The 24,113-nt window shown below is 39.8% G+C and overlaps 2 protein-coding genes across 2 annotated transcripts in view; one reads left to right on the forward strand and one right to left on the reverse strand.

Moving 5' to 3' along the window:
* LOC128657902 (oocyte zinc finger protein XlCOF7.1-like) overlaps positions 1 to 18,885 on the reverse strand; it is a 112,158-nt gene extending 93,273 nt beyond the window's left edge. Inside the window, exon 1 of the mRNA XM_053712329.1 lies at positions 18,784 to 18,885. The gene's annotated coding sequence lies outside the window, so the exon portion shown is untranslated. The remainder of the gene's footprint in view (positions 1 to 18,783) is intronic.
* Positions 18,886 to 18,926: 41 nt separating this feature from the next.
* The window catches only part of LOC128657099 (gastrula zinc finger protein XlCGF26.1-like), a 48,910-nt gene continuing 43,723 nt past the window's right edge, over positions 18,927 to 24,113 (forward strand). Inside the window, exon 1 of the mRNA XM_053711346.1 lies at positions 18,927 to 18,982. The gene's annotated coding sequence lies outside the window, so the exon portion shown is untranslated. The remainder of the gene's footprint in view (positions 18,983 to 24,113) is intronic.

Raw genomic sequence — 24,113 nt, forward strand, 5'->3', positions numbered from 1 at the left:
GTCAGGGCCAAACAGTGTTTTACCCTTGAAAGGGATGTTAAGCAATTTGGTCTTGGAGGACACATCCGCTGACCAAGACTTTAGCCAAAGCGCTCTGCGCGCCACAATAGCAAAACCTGAATTTTTCGCCGCTAATCTAGCTAATTGCAAAGTGGCGTCTAAGATAAAAGAGTTAGCCAATTTAAGTGCTTGAACTCTGTCCATAACCTCCTCATACGAAGATTCTTTATTGAGCGACTTTTCTAGTTCTTCGAACCAGAAACACGCTGCTGTAGTGACAGGAACAATGCATGAAATTGGTTGTAGAAGGTAACCTTGCTGAACAAACATCTTTTTAAGCAAACCCTCTAATTTTTTATCCATAGGATCTTTGAAAGCACAACTATCTTCTATAGGGATAGTAGTGCGTTTGTTTAGAGTAGAAACCGCCCCCTCGACCTTGGGGACTGTCTGCCATAAGTCCTTTCTGGGGTCGACCATAGGAAATAATTTCTTAAATATAGGGGGAGGAACAAAAGGTATGCCGGGCCTTTCCCATTCCTTATTTACAATGTCCGCCACCCGCTTGGGTATAGGAAAAGCATCGGGGGGCACCGGGACCTCTAGGAACTTGTCCATCTTACATAATTTCTCTGGAATGACCAAATTGTCACAATCATCCAGAGTAGATAACACCTCCTTAAGCAGAGCGCGGAGATGTTCTAATTTAAATTTAATAACATCAGGTTCAGCTTGTTGAGAAATTTTTCCTGAATCTGAAATTTCTCCCTCAGACAAAACCTCCCTCCTGGCCCCTTCAGATTGGTGTGAGGGTATGTCAGAACTATTATCATCAGCGTCATCTTGCTCTTCAGTATCTAAAACAGAGCAATCGCGCTTTCTCTGATAAGTGGGCATTTTGGACAAAATGTTTTTAATAGAATTATCCATTACAGCCGTTAATTGTTGCATAGTAATAAGTATTGGCGCACTAGATGTACTAGGGACCTCTTGTGTGGGCAAGACTGGTGTAGACACAGAAGGGGATGATGCAGTACCATGCTTACTCCCCTCACTTGAGGAATCATCTTGGGCAACATCATTATCAGTGGCATCATTGTCCCTACTTTGTTTGGACACTATGTCACAATCATCACATATATTTAAATGGGGAGGAACCTTGGCTTTCAAACATACAGAACATCGTCTATCTGATGGTTCAGACATGTTAACAGGCATAAACTTGATAACAAAGCACAAAAAACGTTTTAAAATAAAACCGTTACTGTCACTTTAAATTTTAAACTGAACACACTTTATTACTGAATATGTGAAAAAGTATGAAGGAATTGTTCAAAATTCACCAAAATTTCACCACAGTGTCTTAAAACCTAAAAAGTATTGCACACCAAATTTGAAAGCTTTAACTCTTAAAATAACGGAACCGGAGCCGTTTTTACATTTAACCCCTATACAGTCCCTGGTATCTGCTTTGCTGAGACCCAACCAAGCCCAGAGGGGAATACGATACCAAATGACGATTTCAATAAGCTTTTTCAGTGGTTCTTAGCTCCTCACACATGCATCTGCATGCCTTGCTTTCCAAAAACAACTGCGCATTAGTGGCGCGAAAATGAGGCTCTGCCTATGACTAGAAAAGGCCCCCAGTGAAAAAGGTGTCCAATACAGTGCCTGCCGTTTTTTTAATACAATCCCCAAGATTATAAGAACTATTTATAGTTATAATCCACTAAATATGCTTATAAAGTAATCGTTTTAGCCCAGAAAAATGTCTACCAGTCTTTAAAGCCCTTGTGAAGCCCTTTATTCTTATACTAAACTAAGAAAATGGCTTACCGGTTCCCATAGGGAAAATGACAGCATTCCAGCATTACAAAGTCTTGTTAGAAATGTGTCATACCTCAAGCAGCAAAGTCTGCCCACTGTTTCCCCCAACTGAAGTTACTTCATCTCAACAGTCCTGTGTGGAAACAGCCATCGATTTTAGTAACGGTTGCTAAAATCATCTTCCTCTTACAAACAGAAATCTTCATCTCTTTTCTGTTTCAGAGTAAATAGTACATACCAGCACTATTTTAAAATAACAAACTCTTGATTGAAGGATAAAAACTACATTTAAACACCAAAAAACTCTTAACCATCTCCGTGGAGATGTTGCCTGTGCAACGGCAAAGAGAATGACTGGGGTAGGCGGAGCCTAGGAGGGATCATGTGACCAGCTTTGCTGGGCTCTTTGCCATTTCCTGTTGGGGAAGAGAATATCCCACAAGTAAGGATGACGCAGTGGACCGGACACACCTATGTTGGAGAAATATAAAATGCTAAGATATAGAGAAAATAGGCTCAAACATCTGTCATTCAAGTAAGAGATAACTAAAGACAAAGTCAAAACTAGGAGGTCCCTCTTACCATAAAAAAGGGGAAAATGCAGTCTAATGAAGAGTAATGTGATTGCTCAGAAGGCATATTGAGGCCATATTAAGTATATAATACATGAGATAGGGCTTGCATGTTAGATCTGGGACTGAAATGTGCTAGGCTTAATAAGCTATACTCTATCCTTCAGGCAATGCTATAGATGCAACACAATTCAGTAAATCACGTATTAGCTGTGTGGCTAGGTTGAAGAGGGTTATAGTGGTTCCCAAATGTCAATAAGGAGTTATGAGTTCGCTAGACTAAGTAGTGCGCTAGAGAATACCGTAGGCCATACTGATAGTGTGTATACTAGTAGTAATTTAGCTATATTTACATGGACATTAACTGAGATTCTAACTGTGTGGAAACAAGTCAAACTAGGTGTTATACCAGCAGGTAGGCTAACCTAATTATGCCATTGATCCAAGCCATGTGTGTAAAAGCCCATATGCTAAGTTGCTTTGCTCTGTGGGTACGAATAGCATTCACTAACAATTCAATACGCAAAATTGGTTAGTCTCTTTAATCTACCCCCATAGGCACCAGCACAGGTGCAGGGCCAGCCTGCACGGAAAGTGCGGCAGTATAAGTGGAGACCGCAACAGTAACCTGCAGGGTTATAGTGGTAAAATAAAGAATAGCATTACAATTCAGATTCAAAAGCGACCACAATGAGTAATATACTACAACACTTTTTAACGTTGTCTGAATAAATTTTGAAGTTTTATCCCCAGTTTTGGATTGAGAGCCTGCTGTATTTTTTCTATTTCTATACCTCTGGCAAACTGATCCCTTGCTACCTGGCTATGGCTTTCCGTGCGTGAAGAAATTCAGTTTATGGGACTCCTTTTTTCCTTCCGCTCTGTACCAGCGGTTTGGTATCTGGATTGACTTCCGGTTAATAGTGTGACCGGCTGGCGGCGTTCACCGTGCTTCTCATTACAATATACTTCAACAGTGTTGATTAAGGTAGAACTAATTATACACATCATTGGGCTGTAGGTTTCAAGCTTGCAAAAATGAATCTAGCACTTAAGAAGAGACACATTATAAGCAATTTTTGTACACAACATTTGTACACAACAGCTGATATCTAGAAAGCTGGGCAATACGTCCGAGAAGGGAAATGGCCAGGCATGCAGCCTGCTGGTAGTGGCAAAGCATATAGTCTGTTCCATGGTGCAATCCAGCAGAACGACCTTTATCTGCCAATTGCAGCGGTAAACATTGGAAACAATAATAAAGTACTTGGCTCTAAGCAACCTCCTAGTCCCGAATGTCACTTATTTTGCAGTTGCGACCAAGGGGGGGTGAATCACCCGGATCCCACTTAGAGAACTGTAAAGTTGCGTGGATGGTCTCAAAAAACCCTGATGCAGCTATAGGGAGGCACGCGGCCTGCAGGTGTCCATCTCCGTGGTCAGTTTTTTTCCCTGGAAGGGCTTGCATAGTATAGGTGATGATCTCTTGGTTCTTAGATGAGAGTGGCTGGCTTGTTTCGGATGCGGAATCAGAGGTTTGGGAGAAAGCAGTGTGGCCCACTACCTCAAATTTTGTGCACCTTATCTGCTTCTCATCTCTGCGAAGTACAGGTTATGCATCCCGGTGGTTCAGGTCTTCCACAACAGCGCTAGTGTCAGGTAGTGAACGTCGGGGCCCCAAAACGTCACCACCCTCAGATTTCGCTCCGTGAGGCCTGAATTGGTTGGGTTGTTGAATAGAACCAGCACTACTGCTTTGGAATGCTATGACCAATGTGTCTTCCATAGACTCATGATGTCTGGCAAGTAAGCGGCATAGCTCCTCGAAGAAATGCGCAGGGATCTCCATCGTAAAAACTCAGTAATAGGCGTTAGGCAGAAGTAATGAGCATGACTGCGATGTAAAATTGCGTTGTCTACTCACAGTATATTCTAACAGGGCCTTGGGGCAATCACTGCCTTTTAACGATAGGAGCACCGAAGTGTCCCACCGGGGGGTGTTAGGTGGTAGGCCGCAACCTTTGTGTTTCTCCGGCATGCTGAGTTTGATAACAAGACCAAAAATAGTGGTATTGTGTGAGAGAGCTTGCTTTAGAGGTGAATCCTTGATCAAGCAAGTTGCACAATGTAGTGTTAGGATGAGGATTTTAAACAGATTAGTGCTGTAGTTTGAAGAGACCAACACTCTTGTGACCTGTCATGGCTGCCGCCTGGAAGTTCCCCCCTGTTTAATAATATTTAATAGTTAATGGCATCAGACAGAAGTCATGAAAAGCAAGAGGTTGGCTGTATACAGGAATATGCAGAATAAGATGACACATCATGAAGCAGATGTAAAATACTTAGCAGCTGCTTGGATCACAGGATTTTTTAAAGGGACAGTCTACACCAATTTTCTTTCATGTAAGTGGCAAGAGTCCATGAGCTAGTGACGTATGGGATATACATTCCTACCAGGAGGGGGCAAAGTTTCCCAAACCTCAAAATGCCTATAAATACACCTCCCACCTCACTCACACCTTAGTTTTACAAACTTTGCCTCCTATGGAGGTGGTGAAGCAAGTTGTGCTTCATTTCTTCTATGATAGGCGCTTCTGAGCATTTTGAAGCCCAATTCCTCTCAGAGAACAGTGTTTGCCAGAAGGACGTGAAGGGAGTATTGCCTGTTTATTTTATGGTTTCACCCATGGGAAATCTATTCAAAGGTTCTCTGGTATCGGTTGCAGGGATTCATCTCCTGCCTCCCTTTTCAGATCGAAGTTATACTCCTATACCATTACCTCTGATGATATTTTTCAGTACTGGTCCCCAAGGCAGAACACTGTGTGATCTGCGTTCTTATCGCAGAAACGGAAGGGTCTCTGCAGAAAGAACGACAGTGGCAGTTAAAAAAAAAAAAATGTGCCTGCACTTTTAATTTCTGCCTGCGGGTGTCACTGTTCCATTCTATTAGCTACGTTCCTCTCTTTTCAATTTCCTCTCACTTCCTGATCCCCAGTGCGGTACAGGGTAACAGCACATTGCAGAAAAGGTAAGTCAGGGCTTAACAAATGTATTCTATGAGTGTAGGACCCAACCAAAATACTTACAGATTTTTTTTTCTTTAATAAGTGTGTGTGTGTATATATATGGTGTGTGGGTATGTATATATGGTGTGGATGTGTATATATATGGTGTGTGTATATGGTGTGGTGTATGTGGTGTGTGTGTATATATAGTGTGCGTGTGTATATATAGTGTGTGTGCAAATTAGGCTCGCAAAGGCGCAAAATAATTCTATTAATTGCATCATTCTTGGCACAATTTTTTTTGGCGCGAAGGTTGCATTTGTCATTTCTTGCGTCTTTGCTGACGCAATTTTTTTGGCGCAAATCGTGTCAATTGCGCCTTTTATGACGCGAATAGTGTCATTTCCTGTTAAATTAACGTAAACTATATCTCCTAACTTTTCATATACCTATGAAGTTTGTATTGATCGACAGCATACTGTAGTATTTCTGCTGATGTGGTTTTCTCTGACTCAAGAGGATCCTATTTCAGAGATTTAATTTTTTTAATTCAAACTTTTTAAATTGAATGTATTCATTCTTTATTAAGGAAGTATTGTTTACTTTGATTATTGAGGAATCTAGTCCTCTTGAAAACAAGAATAGCAAATGTTTTAATTCTGGGGTTTTTAAGCGTCTGAGGTAACTCTTGAAGTTTTTCTTATTCCAGATGCTATTTATCATATGATTAGCAAGGATTCTAAACTTAATGCTTCTTTTTACCTTTCTTCTAGGTTTTAAAAGTTATGTCCTTTTTCTATGGCTATTTCTTATCTTGCTGAACGCAATTCTATCCTATGAAAGATATTTCTTCTTTTAGGGATCCTTTAGATAGGAAGTTTGTTTCCTATCTTAAAGTGAATGTCAATTTACAAACTACTCAAGGCTCCTAATACTTATATTACACATGTTTATTCAAACCGTGAACTTTAAGGAAATAAAAAAAATAATTTATAATATATTTTAATTACTAACTTCGCTCCGTTTTGAGCCACAACTCCTCCCATAAGGCACTTCCTTGTTTTGCAGAGAGTGACGTATAGAGTGGTCCCACCTACTCTATACGTATCTCTGATGCACGCACCCGTGATGCCCTTACTTTGCGCATGCGTGAAAAACATTTGTACTTAATCTGCGCATGCGTTTAAAAACTAAATACTTAATGTGCGCAAGCGGGAAAGTAGGATAGACAGGCTGTGCATGCGTTAACATCCAACCTCCTCAAAGCACTATCTAGCATTCAATGAATGTATCCGTTAATTGAATACTATTGTGATAGCGAATGCAGCCGAAAAATATGTATTCATCTAATCACAGTACCCTTAGCAGCACTGTACAATACTAATCACAGTAGCCTTCACTGTATACCGCTGATAGAGTCTGAAATTGAAGGTGTTACAGAGCATGCGCGTCTCATGGACACGCATCACTTCTGAAGCTGGGGATTAGAAGCTAATGCATGCGCAGAATAAGCGCATGACGTTGACAAAAAGGGGTTGAACGCCACGGGGTAAAAAAACGGATTGGCAATCGCTATTGTCAATTATTTCCAAATAGAGGGACCAAATGGCGGGTGGAGGAATCTCGGCTCCAAAAATGAGATAAAAAGGTATATATATTTGGGATTAGAAAGTACACACAAAAAAATTATGAATTAAGGTCCATCTAAATTGTTGAGAGTGATAATATGGCAATAAGCGACACTGTTGAGTTTACATTCACTTTAAGAGAAACATATTTACATATTGGCCATATTTTTTAACCTGCCATTTCTATGACTGATGTTGTTGCTGTTTCAACTTTTTAATTGGTTTAGTTATCAGATCTTGATTTGTCTAAGCATTGTTCTTTTACTTCAACATGCTAGTCATTTCATTTATGATGTTGTATTTTATGTAATTTTATCTGATATTAATTCTTTATTTTTAGCCATGTTTACTAGAAAAGTTGTATGGCTTAAATATCTGGTGTTTATATTTAGATTACTATCTTATTATTTTAGGAAAGTAATTCTATTGGATTTCATTATTTCCTCTATTACTGGGGGAAAGGGAGTCTTTTCTGTCCCAAGTTTAGAAATCTAAGGGCAATTTTTTAAACTTTTGTTTTTTCATTCCCCTAAGGCCCCTGGCTCTGATTTAGATTTTTTTCTGAATTTGAATAATTCCAAGCCTTATAATTTAACTAATTTCAGCCCCTAAGACTGCATAAAGGTGCAGTCTTTAATCCAGTTCTTCGGTGGGGGGGGGTAGTGAGGCAGATTGTATTTATTTCAACACTTTTGGACAGTTTCTGTTCAAATCAGTGGATTCTGAATATTATTTTTCTCAGGGGTATCGTTTAGGTTTCAGAATAAAAACCTCCCATGAGAAGATTCTTTTCCATGTTATACCAAACTCTGTGAAAGCTCAGGTTTTTCTGAAATGTGTTTCAGATTTAGAGTTTTTCAGGGGTGATGGTTTCAGTTCCTCTGCAGGAACAACGTTTTGGTTTTCTATTCAAATCTATACTTTGTCCTAAAGAAAATCCAATTCTGGATCTGAAATATTTTTATTGTTTTGTAAGAGTCCCAGCTTACAAGATGGTGACTATAGCGACTATTCTCCCTTTCTGTTTAGCAAGGTTACTTCATGACCACAATAGACTTACAGGACGCTTATTTTCTATTCTTTCAGATCACTATTGTTTTCTGAGATTCTTTCTAGATAAGCATTACTAATTTGTCGCTTGTCCTTTTTGGCTAGCGGCAGCTCAGAGATTATTTTCAAAGATTCTGGGTGCCCTTCTATCTGTATTCAGAGAACAAGGTATTGTGGTGTTTCTTTATTTGGGTGGTATTTGGTACTAGCTTTAATCTTTTCATGCAGCAGAATCTCACTTGAAACAACTAGTGTGGTTTCTTAAAGACATGGTTGGAGGATCAAATTACAATAGTGTTTTTTGGGTCACCTTTTTAGGTTTCCAGGTGGATTTTAGTGTCTATGGTTTTTTTCTCTGATAGACTAGAGACAAATTAAGTTTATTTTAATTTTTCTAAAACCTTCAGTGGTTATGTGCATGGAAGTTTTAGGTCTCAGGACTGCAGCAGCAGGTGTGATCCTCTTTGCTCCTTTTCGTTTGAGGCCTCTATAGCTTTGCATGTTGCACCATAGGTGCAGGGATTATTTTCAGATATCACAACTGATATACTTAAATCCCAACACTTTTCTCTTTGATTTGGTGGTTGGATTATCACCTTATTGCTCAGAAGGCCTCATTTGTTTATCCTACCTGGTCTGTATTCTCAACAGATGCAAGTTTTTCCAAGTGGGGGAGCTGTCTGAGAGACTCTGACAACACTAGGGGTTTGGAAACCTCAGGAGGTGAGGTTACCAATCAATATTTTAGAACTCCATGCTATTTTCAGGGCTCTTCAGGCATGGTCTCTATTGAAGAGACAACTTTTACATTTGTTTTTAAACAGACAAATATCACAACAGTGACTAATGCAAAACATTAAGGAGGGACTCGCAGTCCTTCAGTTATGGAGGAAGTATCTTGGATACTTTCTTGGACGGAATCCAACTGTTATCTAATTTCTGCGATTTATATTCCAGGTGTAGACAATTGGGAAGGGGATTATCTCAGCCGTCAGACTTTATATCCGGGGGAGTGCTCTCAATCCAGATGTATTTTTTTCATCTTGTACAGATGTGGAGTCTTCCAGCAATAAATCTGATGGTCTCTCGTCTAAACAAGAAGCTTTCCAGATACCTTTCCAGGTCCAATGATCCTCAGGTGGAGATGGTGGATGCTCTAGCAGTTCCTTGGTTTTTACCAACCTGCTTACATTTTTCCGCCTCTGGTTCTTTTTCCAAGGGTGATCTCTAGATCATAATGGAACGATCTTATGTGTTTCTGATAGCACCAGCTTGGCCTCTCAGGTTTCAGTATGCAGACCTCGTCAGAGAGTGTCCTGTTGCCAGCCTTGGCCACTTCCTTTAAGGCCAGACCTTCTGTTTCAGGGGCCGTTTTTTCCATCAAAATCTCAATTCTCTAAATTTGAAGGCATGGAAATTGAACTCTTAAGTGCTTAGTCATAGAGGTTTCTCTGACTCAGTTATTAGGCTTGTAAGTCTGTTTCAAGGAGAATTTATTTTCGGATTTGTAAAATCTATATTTCATGATGTTCAACTCATCGTTATTCTTGGCATTCTTTTAGAATTCCTAGGATTTTACAGTTTCTTCAGGATGGTTTGGATAAGGTTTTGTCTGCAAATACTTTGAAAGGACAACTCTCTGCTCTGTTTTATTTCATAGAAAGATTGCTAAACTTCCTGATATTCACTGGTTTTGTTTAGGCTTTGATTTATATTAAACTTGTTTTTTTAATCTATTTCTCCTCCTTGGAGTCTCAATTTTGAAGATTTGACAGGCTCCTCCTTTTGAGCCTATGCATTCTCTTGACATTAATTACTTTCTTGGAAAATGTTTTCTCTTTTGACTATCTCTTCTGCTTGAAGAGTTTCTGTATTGTCTGCTCTCTCTTGTGAGTCTCTTTATCTGATTTTCCATCAAGATACAGCTGTTATGCAGTCTTCATTTGAATTTTTGCCTAAAGTTGAGAAAACTGTTGTTCCTTTTTTGTGTCTTAATCCTAAGAATACTCTAGAAGGTCTTTACATTCTTTGGATGTGGTAAGATCTTTGAAATATTATGTTGAGGCTACTTAAGATTTCAGAAAAACTTCTAGTCTATTTGTTATTTTTTCTTGCTCCAAGAAAAGTCAGAAAGTCTCTGTTTTTTTTTATTAAGACTTTAGTTTCACAAAGCTTATCTGGAGGCGGGGCAGTCTCCACTTCAGAGAATTATAGCTCATTCTACTAAATAATTTGCCACTTCTTGGGCTCTCAAGAATGAAGCTTCAGTTTATCAAATTTGCAAAGCAGCAACTTGGTCTTCATTGAATACTTTTTCTAATTCTAAGATATGTGTTTGCTTCTTCGGAAGCAGCCTTTGGTAGAAAGATTCTTCGGGCAGTTGTCTCAGCTTGATTCTAATGCCTTTGATTTGAGTTTTTTTTTTTTTTTTTAAAAGAAAACAATTATTTTTTGGGATTTAATTTCTCAGGGGAAATAGCCGTTTTTATTTTATCCCTCCCGCTCTAGTGACTCTGTGGATTTCCACATCTTGGGTATGATATCCCATACGTCACTAGCTCATGGACTCTTGCTACTTACATGAAAGAAAACATAATTTATGTAAACACTTACCTGGTAAGAGTCCATAAGACCCACCCTATTTTTTGTTGTTATGATCTTATTGTATAAAGCACATTATTTTTCCAGTTCCTCTTTTTGTATGCTTTTTATACACCTCACTTAATTGATTTTCATTAAACTAAGGTGTGAGTGAGGTAGGAGGTGTATTTATAGGCATTTTGAGGTTTGGGAAACTTTGCCCCCTCCTGGAAGGAATGTATATCCCATACGTCACTAGCTCATGGACTCTTGCCACTTACATGAAAGAAATTAATTTATCAGGTAAGTTCTTAAATAAATTGTGTTTTTTTTATTGCTTAAAAAGATAGATAACCCCTTTACTACCCATTCCCCAGCTTTGCACAATCAGCATTGTTATATTAATATACTATAAAACCTTTAAAAATATAAATGTATTCCTGTTTCTAAGCCACTACAGACTGCCTCTTATCTCAGTGCATTTTTATAGTTTTTCCCACCCAGACAGGGTAAATTCACGAGTACCATATAGATAACATTGTGCTCACTCCCGTGGAGTTATTCATGAGCCAGTACTAATTGTCTAAAATACAAGTCTGTAAATAATCCTGAGATAAGGGGACAGTCTGCAAAAGCTTAGATACAAGGTAATGACAGAGGTATATTAATATAACAGTGTTGGTTATGCAAAACTGGGGAATTGGTAATAAAGTGATTAACAATCTGTTTAAATATTTTGGAACAATTATCCTGTAATTTATAAGATTATCCTAAACTGGGAGCTCTGTCCTGGTGTTTCTCAGTTCCTCATCTATTTCTGACCCACCAGACTGTGCCTCTGAATCACTCAGACTGTGCCCCTGAATAAGTGAACCCTAGGATAAAATATATAATGATGCTTAAATCTGGGCAATAAAGTGTCACATAGATTAGTAAATGACAAAATCCAAGAGGTGTATTACTACATTTGCTGTAAGGCTGGCTCCTTATACCTAGCACCCTCTGTACAGATGCGATTGTGCTTTTGTTTCCCAACTTCATATCATTATACAGACATTGCTCTGTGACAAAAGGTTTACTCGTAATATTTAGTTAAAATGATTCATATCACCTTTTTCTGCTCTATTAATCTCAATGTCTTTCATACACCTTAATAATAATAAAAATATATCATCAGCATAATCATCACTATATTTGTTTTTAAAACATTTCACAATAATGTCACTAATCTAACACACATGCAAATCATTAATTGTAACACACAGACTGTATACGTTAGTGATAGCGCTGGAAATAACAGGATGAATAAATTATAGTAATCTTTATGAAAATAAAAGCATATACCCAGGTTCTATGAAATATATACTCTTACGAGAACTAAGCATAAAATAAAAACAGTTAAAAATAAGATTAAAAAAAAATATGTATGTATGTATATATATATATATATATATATATATATATATATATATATATATATATATATATATATATATATATATATATATATATATCTCCGGATATAATAGGATCAAATTAAATATATCTTAAAAGGTTGGGATTAAGCTTGCAGTATCGTTTTGATTACTGGTAGAGAGGTCACTGTATTATACAGGTAAATAAGAACATAGTATTACAGAAAAAATAGCATATACTTAAAACTCTTTGTGCAGGGACCAAGTGGTATATAGAGAAATATATATATATTAAGGGAAGAAAAAAAAAAAGCCAAAAAATATAAAAAAATAATAAAAATGTGTCAATAATAGTGTACTGTATAGTTCATCAAATGATCCAGGTGTTAATGATTATGTCCAAATCCCAATCTGAAGAATGTAGAAATTTAGTGCACAGATAAATCCAGAGATCAGTAATGCGATGTCTCTTTAAATTTCCAAGCACATGTGCTATTGAGTAATGCTGCAGTTATCAGGCATTAATTAGTAACGTGAATACACTCTTCTAATCTATAACGTGACTTTGTGGAAAACTTCAGGTCTGTAATACAGATGGTAGTTCAAATTTATCCTACGGTCACTGTTTGTTAGCAACATCCTTCGGTATTATGGATATGACATCCCATAGTTAGGGAATAGCTGTAGTCTTTGCTAGAACTGATAACAGTTGCTCTATGATTCCATAGAGTTGATGATTTCGCTTGAGTAAGTGTATTTTCTCCTCTACTAAAAACGTGTTTCTTACCGGGAGTGATTTTCAAAACCAGCTTCTTCCTCCAGCTGCTAGTCGATTTGACTGAATGCCAATCAGGGTCCACCTCTACGCGTTTCAGCTACGCGAGGCTTTGTCAAGAGTCTATTTTTTGGCTTTTTTTCTTCTTTATATATATATTATATATATATATTTATTTATTTTTTTCGCTATAAACCACTTGGTCCCTGCACAAATAGTTAAGTATATCCTATTTTCTCTGTAATACTATGTTCTTATTTACCTGTATAATACAGTGACCTCCCTACCAGTAATCAAAACGATACTACAAGCGTAATCCCAACCTTTTAAGAGATATTTAATTTGATCCTATTATATCTATCTATATAAAATTCATTAAAATTATGGGGGGAGATAAAAAACTGAAATTAAAATCCTCAATGTCTCAAAATTAAATCAATGTAAATATTTGCATAGGAAATTAGCACATCTAGGCAAGAATCCCTGCTTGCTTTTCCCCAGAAATACCTTATATACAATGTTACCAATGCACAAGAGAATTCTGGGTAAGTTATGCAATTTAGATATGCAAATTCTCAGTTTTTTTGCTTCAAAAATACTGTTTAAACACAGCTATCCTTTTAACAGGATTATTGCAGCAAATCAGAAATCACTCACTAGACAGCCTGTTTTGTTCTATTTGGAACTCATCAGTAGGAAATAGATTTCTGGTTGCTGCATTGATAAAGCTATTTTCAAGGTTAAACCTTCAAGGTTATTTCAAATTTCAAGGATAATTTCAGTTTTTTTTTATCTCCCCCAATAATTTTAATGAATTTTGGTTTAACCTTGAAAATAGCTTTATCAATGCAGCAACCAGAAATCTATCTCCTACTGATGAGTTCCAAATAGAACAAAACAGGCTGTCTAGTGAGTGATTTCTGATTTGCTGCAATAATCCTGTTAAAAGGATAGCTGTGTTAAAACAGTATTTTTGAAGCAAAAAACTGAGAATTTGCATAACTTACCCAGAATTCTCGTGTGCATTGGTAACATTGTATATGAGGTGTTTCTGGGGAAAAGCAAGCGGGGATTCTTGCCTATATGTGCTAATTTCCTATGCAAATATCTATCTATCTATCTATATACACACACACAACACATAGAAACACCCAGCACTCACCAGCTAGCTCACAGCTAAGATAAAATCACAACTGGAAAGGTTAGTTACCGCATCTGGCCAAATGGGAAAGCTCAGGCACCACGTCAAGGTCCTTTCCATTGCCTGAGTCCCTAACACAGCCACACCATCATGCAAGCTCACAAAGCCAAACAAACTGAGAACAAAGAAGGGATGCACAGGTGGATGTAATCACCCAGAGAAAATACAAAACCTGGAAGGGAACTGCACTCCAAGACCAGACCAGGTACACATCCTGTGACTCAGCAACATCCAGCCCTGGGTGCTAAATAGCACTCCAAAAAACCTGTGATGTCACCAGAGCCACAGGCAGTTAACCCCAGTCTGGGTGATTACATCCACCTGTGCACCCCTTCTTTGTTCTAAGTCTGTTTGGCTTTGTGAGCTCGCATGATGGTGTGGCTGTGTTAGGGACTCAGGCAATGGAAAGGACCTTGACGTGGTGCCTGAGCTTTCCCATTTGGCCAGATGCGGTAACTAACCTTTCCAGTTGTGATTTTATCTTAAATACAAGCAAAAAGTATACACAATGTAAATAAATATACAATGTTAATGGATAAACAGATGTGTTCACAAACTAAGAACTAATACTCTCCTTTTAGGGTAGACCGCAGCCTTCTTACAGTCTCTCCTCTAGGACTGTGTGGATAAAACGTTGTAGGAAGATAGATGGCGCTGGTCTGTAAAATGATTTTTTCTCTAATGATGAAGAGAAAAAAGGGCTTGAGGTGTATATAGCTACCAGATAAATATGGGTGCAGTATACTCACTCCATATGCTGCAGCAGTTCAGCTCCAAGAACGTATGTCTCCAGAGTAGGATATGTGGTGTTCCTGTGAAGCCTGCTATTTGGTCCTTGAAAACAGAAAATCCGGCTTGATACAGCGAAGAAATAAGTCAGCAGTCTTTCAACTTTCATAAAAAATATGTTTAATAGCTCAACGCGTTTCAACGTTTAAACGTCTTTATCAAGAGCAAAATTTAAAAACAGGAATAAAAAAGTGGTAAAGACATACTCAGTCATTTGTCTTTACCACTTTTTTATTCCTGTTTTTAAATTTTGCTCTTGATAAATATGTTTCTTGCACCCATTCCGGACTGGGGTTAACTGCCTGTGGCTCTGGTGACATCACAGCTTTTTTGGAGTGCTATTTAGCACCCAGGGCTGGATGTTGCTGAGTCACAGGATGTGTACCTGGTCCGGTCTTGGAGTGCAGTTCCCCTCCATGTTTTTATATATATATATATATATATATATATATATATATATATATATATATATATATATATATATATTTATTAGGGGTGTCAAAAATAATCGCCATTGCGATGCATCGCGATGCAGCCATTAACGATGCTGCATCGATGCGGTGCAAGATCAGAATCGATTCAGGGTCAGTGACGTCATCGCACAATGTCACGTGACCCCGCCTCTCCCACTGACTGATGTGAGGGCTTAAAGTAATGGCAGACAGAGTAAATATTGATTGATTCTATGTTTTTGAACATCAGCATTCTCAGTGCAGTTGTCTGACAAGCGGACAGCAGCCTCCTGTAACACAGTGAATATTTCCTTGTATTATCGCTTCCCTGTTTACTCACTGTTGCGGTCTCTGCTGCATGTTTCCTCTTTGTCAGACCCCTAGCCCAGCACCAAACGAGCATTTGAGTGTTGCTATTAGATATAGAAAAAGTCAAGTTTTACAAAAGTATCTAATAGCAACACTCAAATGCTCGTTTGGTGCTGGGCTAGGGGTCTGACAAAGAGGAAACATGCAGCAGAGACTGCAACAGTTAACAGGGAAGCGATAATACAAGGAAATAGTCACTGTGTTACACGAGGCTGCTGTCAGTTGGTCAGACTGCTTCTGCCCTGTCAGATCTCTCCTAGTCTTGAAGCAGGCGACACAGCAGGAGGGCTTAATTAATCACATTCACCCGGCCAGCACCTTTACCTCTAGGACAACTTATTGAAGCCGTTCAGTAAGTGGTTGGTGCAGCTGTTAATAAAGTTTCCGGTAAGAGGAAATTACATAGCATTCCTTCCCAGCTGCAGATCATCACAGAGCCGTAATAAACATGTTTAGAGCGCCTACATGATTGATTAGGTGACCCTTTATGTCAGTTAAGAGCCCTAATCATTAACGGTGACACTGCACTGCTCACACATACCATGCATTCCTTTCAAAGCTCTCCAATACCCAGAATACTAGTCTCACTGTCTCATATGAGCTTAGGGAGCAAAATAACAGCCCATCTATGATCTAAGTGTAATATGTGGCAGGGCATTGTATTGTATTATAGTTGTGCTTTGTATGTGTATATAAATAAATGTATATGTTACATATAAACCTATAGCCTTTTAAAAGCATATCTATTACCTTAAATCTGAATCCATTATTTTTATTTAAAAAAAAATCTATATCACACATATCCTATGTTAGTTATGTATTTGGGACCTGCTCTGCTAAAAGTCAATCATTTATACACCTTGGTTCATAAACTGTGCATTATTCCCTGACAAAAGAGGCAAGTCCAGAATTATTATTTAACATGCCAGGACCATAATACCTTATATCCTAGAAACATCCCCTTAGCAATCCCCTTTTTTTTAGAGCAGATAAAATAAAAAAGGGAGTTCTGACTGCTTGAATTTGTTAATGAAAATCATGGGCAGTAATCGTGATGCATCGTAGAATCGAATCGTTACAATGATAATCGTAATCGAATCGTGAGACAAGTGAAGATGCGCACCTCTAATATATATATATATATATATATATATATATATATATATATATATATATATATATATATATATATATATATATATATATATATATATATATATATATATATATATACATATACACACTCTTACGAGAACTAAGCCTAAAACAAAAACAGTTAAAAATAAGATTAAAAAATATATGTATGTGTGTATGTATATTAAAAAAATATATGTATGTATATATATATATATATATATATATATATATATATATATATATATACACGCACACATACATATATTTTTTAATCTTATTTTTAACTGTTTTTGTTTTAGGCTTAGTTCTCGTAAGAGTGTGTGTATATATATATATATATATATATATATAAAACTTTATATGCTTTTATTTTCTTAAAGACTACTATTGTGCACATTTACACTTTGAGAATACACCTATTAACGGTCTTCATTATGTTCTATCTATAATACAATTTATTCATCCTGTTATTTCCATAGTGGGTCCCCGAGGGGTCCTTCAACAGCTTATCAGCGCTATCCCTGACGTATACATTATATTTCTTTCTTCAGACCCCTAGGGAGTTAGGGTCTAACCTTAAGGGATTAGCTAAATTTAAGCTTTTTAAGTTAACAGATTTTTGTTATTTCATAACACAGACTGTACCTCATTCTTTTACTCCAGAACCCTTCCCAAAGCCCCCTTTTCATCCTCTAACCCCCCTCTCCCTCACACAAAGCCCCTCCTCACCACCTAACCCCTCTCTCCCTCACACACAGCTGCCTCCTCAACCTCTAACCTCACACCCTAAGCCACCCTCTCCCTCACACACAGTCCCTCCTCATCTTCTAACACCCCCTTCTTTTTTACACACAACCCCTTCCTCTAAACCCATCTTATGCATAGCCCCATTCTCAGCATCTAATCCCCTCTCCCTCACACACTACTTAACTTCTACCCCCCCCCCTCTTCTTCACACGGCCCCTCATTATCAATTAACCATCTCCCTCACACAGATATTGTCTTAACTTCTAACCCCCCTTCTTCACACAGGCCCTCTTTATCCATTAACCCCCATCCCTCACACACAGCCCTTCCTCACCATTTAACCCTCACACACAACTACATCTTCACCCCAACAGACCCCCTCTACCGCACACACAGCACCTTCATAGTCCTCACCCTCTAACCCCCCTCTCCCTAACACACAGCCCCCTCCTCACCGTCTAACCCCTTTCTCTCACAAAAAGCACGCTCCTCACAGCCCCCTCTCCCTCACACACAGCCCCCTCCTCACTATTTAACCCTCCTCTCTTTTACAAAGCCCCCTCCTCACCATCTAACTATCCTCTCTTTTACAAAGCCCCATCCTCACCCTCTAAGCCCCCTCTCCCTCACACAACAAGCGGACTCTGTTAGCTGTCACACACAGCCCCCTCCTCAGCCCCCTCTAACTTACAAACAGTCCCCTCCTTATCCATCAACCCCCCTCCCTTACACAGTCCCCACCTCCCCCTCACACTCAGCGCCCTCCTCACCCCCTTAGCCCCCTCTTTCTCACACAGAGTCCCCTCCTCATCCATAAACCCCTCCCTCACACACAACTTCATCCTCACCCCCTTCTAGTCCTCACCCTCTAAACCCCATCCCTTACACACAGCCCCCTCCTCAACCTCTAATCTCTCTCTCCATTAAACACAGTCTCCACCTCACCCTCAAACACAGTCCCCTCTCCCCCCTCACACACAACTGCATCCTCACCCCCTCAGATCCCCTCACACACAGCCCCTTCCTAGACCTCACGCTCTAACCTTACCACTACCTCACACACAGCCCCCTCTCTCTCACACACACAGCCCCCTCCTCACCATCTAACCCTCCTCTCTTTTGCAAAGCACCCTCCTCACCCTCTAAGCCCCCTCTCCCTCACAACAAGCGGATTCCGTAAACTGTCGCACACAGTCCCCTCCTCAACCTCAGACAATAAGATGCTGCTGTTACCTGTCACGCCGATTCCTGTGTCAGACACAATCGCTAACTCAAATATGTTCTCACTATGCACAGCACACAGTTGTCCGTCCGGTAGCAGCTAGATCCCATGACGCTAAAGGACCTAAATGTGTCACATGGTAAAGGGAAGGGGAGGGAATGGGTGGAGATATTGATTCTGCTTCCTGCTTGCCTGGTGTGTTATAGTGCGGTAAGTACATAATGTGATATATGTAATTCACAGGCACAGAGTGTAACTGTGTCATGTGTGTAATTCCCTGTGTCTGTGTGTGCAGCTCTGTAGTGTTTTATGTCTGTGTATTTGTACTGATGGCACCGCTCTACAGCGTTATATGTCTGTGTATAAGGCGCTGGGGAGAGGTGATGTGAGTATGAGATAGATGGTACATCTCTATAGTGTTATATGTCTGTGTATAAGGTGTGGGGAGAGGTGATGTGAGTATGATAGATTGTATCATTGTGTATTATATGTCTGTGTATAAGGTGTGTGTGTGAGAGAAAGATAGTACTTCTCTATAGTGTTATTTGACTGTGTATAAGGTGCTGGGGAGGTGCTGAGCATGTGTGTGTGCGCAGGTGGTACCTTTCTATAGTGTTATATGCCTGTGTATAAGGTGCTGAGCATGTGCAGGTGGTACCTTTCTGAAGTGTTATATGTCTGTGTATAAGGTGCTGAGCATGTGCAGGTGGTACCTTTCTGTAGTGTTATATGTCTGTGTATAAGGTGCTGAGCATGTGCAGGTGGTACCTTTCTATAGTGTTATATGTCTGTGTATAAGGTGCTGAGCATGTGCAGGTGGTACCTTTCTATAGTGTTATATGCCTGTGTATAAGGTGCTGAGCGTGTGCAGGTGGTACCTTTCTATAGTGTTATATGCCTGTGTATAAGGTGCTGAGCATGTGCAGGTGGTACCTTTCTATAGTGTTATATGTCTGTGTATAAGGTACTGAGCATGTGCAGGTGGTACTTTTCTGTAGTGTTATATATCTGTGTATAAGGTGCTGAGCAAGTGCAGGTGGTACCTTTCTGTAGTGTTATATGTCTGTGTATATGGTGCTGAGCATGTGCAGGTGGTACCTTTCTGTAGTGTTATTTGTCTGTGTATAAGGTGCTGAGCGTGTGCAGGTGGTACCTTTCTTTAGTGTTATATGTCTGTGTATAAGGTTTTGAGGAAGGTCTGATTGTGTGTATTATATAAAGAGACTTAAAACACTCTCTATAGTGTTATACTTCTGTTTATAATGTAATAGGTATAATTTGTTTGTGTTAGCAGAGTGAATATTTGTATAATATTATACAAGGTACTGGGAGGGAGGCTGTGTGTGTAAAAGAGCTGAAACTGATTTTGAAGCCATTGAAGCCTCTTAATCTCAGTGCATTTTGACAGATTTCACAGTTAGACATTGCTAGTTCATGTGTGCCATGTAGATAACCATGTAGTTATTTATGAGTCAGCACGGATTGGCTAAAATGCAAGTCTGTCAAAATACCTGAGATAAATGGGGAGATTTAATAAGCAGCGGATGCTGCTTTCTCCGCTGCTCCTTAACTTGTTCGCTACCTTTTTAGGTGGCGGACTTCAATCATCCTGATCCAATCGGGATGAATGACACCCCCTACTAGCGGCAGATTGGCCACAAATGTGCAGGGGGCAGCATTGCACAAGCATTTCAGCAGAAATGCTTGTGCAATGTTAAATGCCGACAGTACATGTCGGCATTTACAGTAGCATGGTCCAACGGACATGATTCACTACAGCAAATCATGTCCGCTCGACCCATAATAAATCTACCCAAAGGGGCAGTCTGCAGAGGCTTAGATACAAAGTAATCACAGAGGTAAAACGTATATTAATATCACCGTGCTGGTTATTCAAAACTGGGGAATGGGTAATAAAGGGATTATCTATCTTTTTAAACAATAAACATTTTCATGTAGACCGTCCCTTTAACGTTCAAACTGTTCTCCAATTACTACTACTGCTATATTAAAAAATAAGTTACAGCGCATCTTCATTACAACTGAGGAATTAAACTCCATCTAAAATATTAACCAACATTCCTGATCTGTTTATACAAAGGGGAACATTTTCCATCACTTTAAATATCATTCTAATAATTTGTGCGAATTATGAGTAATAATATCAGTCATATAATAACAATTTCCCATAACATACATATTATAGAGCATTTCCCTCTGCGTACATGCAGCCCCTCCCCAATACCTTATATACAGATATATACTGTAATATAATAGACAGGTTCCCTTTGTCTTACACACACAGCCTCCTTCCTAATACATTATATACAGATATCACACTTGTGCAATACTCTAGGGACCGTCACACTTGTGCAGTACACTAGGGACCATCACACTTGTGCAATACTCTAGGGACCATCACACTTGTGCAATACTCTAGGGACCATCACACTTGTGCAATACTCTAGGGACCATCACACTTGTGCAGTACACTAGGGACCATCACACTTGTGCAATACACTAGGGGACAACACACTTGTGCAATACACTAGTGACCGTCACACTTGTGCAATACACTAGGGACCATCACACTTGTGCAATACACTAGTGACCATCACACTTGTGCAGTACACTAGGGACCATCACACTTGTGCAATACACTAGTGACCATCACACTTGTGCAATACTCTAGGGACCATCACACTTGTGCAATACTCTAGGGACCATCACACTTGTGCAATACTCTAGGGACCGTCACACTTGTGCAATACACTAGTGGCCGTCACACTTGTGCAGTACACTAGGGACCATCACACTTGTGCAGTACACTAGGGGACGTCACACTTGTGCCGTACACTAGGGACCGTCACACTTGTGCAGTATACTAGGGGATGTCACACTTGTGCAGTACACTAGGGACCGTCACACTTGTGCAGTACACTGGGGACCGTCACACTTGTGCAGTACACTAGGGGACGTCACACTTGTGCAGTACACTAGGGGACGTCACACTTGTGCAGTACACTAGGGGATGTCACACTTGTGCAGTACCCTAGGGGACGTCACACTTGTGCAGTACACTAGGGGACGTCACACTTGTGCAGTACACTAGGGGACGTCACACTTGTGCAGTACACTAGGGGACGTCACACATGTGCTATACACTGGGGACCGTCACACTTGTGCAGTACACTAGGGACCGTCACACTTGTGCAGTACACTGGGGACCGTCACACATGTGCTATACACTGGGGACCGTCACACATGTGCTATACACTGGGGACCGTCACACATGTGCACTGTGTGTGTAGGTGCCCCTGTCCCTCTAAGACAGAGCATCCTTTTAAGGTTGTGTGCATTGCGTGCTGATGCATACTGTTATTGCTCCTTTTAAGACTTATGATGTGCGTTTGATGTAATTTACACACTAAAGTTTTGTGTGTTTGCTTCTTTAAGACTGTGTGATCAGACAGAGCTGTCCTTTAACCCCTTAATGACCGAGGACGTACGCCATACGTCCTCAGAAAAAATACAGTTAACGCCTGAGGACGTATGGCGTACGTCCTCAGTTTGGAAAGCAGCTGGAAGCGATCCTGATCGCTTCCAGCTGATTTCCGGTTATTGCAGGATGCCTCGATATTGAGGCATCCTGCAATAACAATTTGTACCCCTCCGGTGCAGAGAGAGCCACTCTGTGGCCCTCTCTACACCGGACATCGATGGCCGCATTCGTTGGTGGGTGGGAGCTACAGTGGGAGGCGGGTGGGCGGCCATCGATGGGTTCTAAGACACAGGGGGGCGGGATCGGGGGCGGGACAGTTGGGCGCGCGCACAATGCGCGTGCACGGGGGGGCGGCGGGCGGGCGCGTGCACGGGGAGGGAGCGGGTGGGAACCACTACACTACAGAAAATTATCAAGTATAAGTGGGAGGAAGGGGGGAAGAAATGCCCCCAAAAAGTAATCTAAGGGATCTGGGAGGGGGTGGGGGTTGGTCTTGGGCTACACTACAGCTACACTACAAAAAAAATAAAATAACAAGTAAAAAAGAGACTATATAGTGTAAACTGGGTACTGACAGCTGCCAGTACCCAAGATGGCTGCCAAGAGGGTAGAGGGGGAGGTTAGAGAGCTGTTTGGGGGGGCAGGGAGGTTTGGGGGCTAAGGGGGGATCCTACACAGCATATGTAAATATGCAAAGGGGGGGGGGGATGCCTTTTATTTTAGTACTGGCAGACTTTCTGCCAGTACTTAAGATGGTGGGGACAATTGTGGGGTGGGGGAGGTAAGAGAGCTGTTTGGGAGGGATCTGGAGGGGGTGATGTGTCAGGTGGGAGGCTGATCTCTACACTAAAGCTAAAATTAACCCTGCAAGCTACCTAATTAACCCCTTCACTGCTAGCCATAATACACGTGTGATGCGCAGCGGCATTTAGCGGCCTTCTAAATACCAAAAAGCAACGCCAAAGCCATATATGTCTGCTATTTCTGAACAAAGGGGATCCCAGAGAAGCATTTACAACCATTTATGCCATAATTACACAAGCTATTTGTAAATGATTTCAGTGAGAAACCTAAAATTTGGAAAAATTTAAAGTTTTTTTTAATTTTATCGCATATGGCGGTGAAATGGTGGTATGAAATATACCAAAATGGGCCTAGATCAATACTTTGGGTTGTCTACTACATTACGCTAAAGCTAAAATTACCCCAAAAAGCTCCCTACATGCTCCCTAATTAACCCCTTCACTGCTGGGCATAATACACGTGTGGTGCGCAATGGCATTTTGCGGCCTTCTAATTACTAAAAAGCAACTCCAAAGCCATATATGTCTGCTATTTCTGAACAAAGGGGATCCCAGAGAAAAAATTATAACCATTTATGCCACAATTGCACAAGTTGTTTGTAAATAATTTCAGTGAGAAACCTAAAGTTTGTAAAAAAAAATTTGAAAAAGTTAACTTTTTTTTTTATTTGATCGCATTTGGCGGTGAAATGGTGGCATGAAATTTACCAAAATTGGCCTAGATCAATACTTTGGGATGTCTTCTAAAAAATATATATATATACATGTCATGGGATATTCAGGGATTCCTGAAAGATATCAGTGTTCCAATGTAACTAGCGCTAATTTAAAAAAAAAAGTGGTTTGGAAATAGCAAAGTGCTACTTGTATTTATGGCCCTATAACTTGCAAAAAAAGCAAAGAACATGTAAACATTGGGTATTTCTAAACTCAGGACAAAATTTAGAAACTATTTAGCATGGGTGTTTTTTGGTGGTTGTAGATGTGTAACAGATTTTGGGGGTCAAAGTTAGAAAAAGTGTGTTTTTTCCATTTT

The sequence above is a fragment of the Bombina bombina genome, chromosome 4 (assembly GCF_027579735.1).
Source record: "Bombina bombina isolate aBomBom1 chromosome 4, aBomBom1.pri, whole genome shotgun sequence".
NCBI classification, from domain to species: Eukaryota; Metazoa; Chordata; class Amphibia; order Anura; family Bombinatoridae; genus Bombina; species Bombina bombina.